Source organism: Galeopterus variegatus, unplaced genomic scaffold (genome assembly GCF_000696425.1).
Source record: "Galeopterus variegatus unplaced genomic scaffold, G_variegatus-3.0.2 Scaffold6966, whole genome shotgun sequence".
In the NCBI taxonomy this organism is placed as follows: Eukaryota; Metazoa; Chordata; class Mammalia; order Dermoptera; family Cynocephalidae; genus Galeopterus; species Galeopterus variegatus.
This window is the reverse complement of record NW_007733077.1, coordinates 104,590-104,831: the sequence shown is the minus strand read 5'-3', so window position 1 is coordinate 104,831 and position 242 is coordinate 104,590. Positions and strand designations below refer to the sequence as shown.

Sequence of the window (242 nt, the reverse complement as noted above, 5' to 3'; positions counted from 1 at the left end):
GGAGGGTGTCCACGTGGGAGGGCTGAAACGGCTGTGGAGACAGGTTACATGCACAGGGGATTGACCCAGAAAGGAAGTTTATTAAGGAGAGTGGGCATGAGGTCTCTCACTGTCAGAGCAGGGAGTTACAAATATGGAAAGGGAGAAAGCTAGACTGAACCCTGCTGGTGTTATGAAAACGCCATGGTAATGTAAGATGTCCAATAGTGGGGGAACTAGGAAACTCTCTGTACTACGTTTGC

At 49.2% G+C, this 242-nt stretch overlaps 1 protein-coding gene across 1 annotated transcript in view; it reads right to left on the bottom strand.

The window, feature by feature from the left end:
- The window catches only part of LOC103606931 (transcription factor Sp2-like), an 8,708-nt gene that overhangs the window by 587 nt on the left and 7,879 nt on the right, over positions 1-242 (bottom strand). The gene's annotated exons all lie outside the window — the stretch shown is intronic.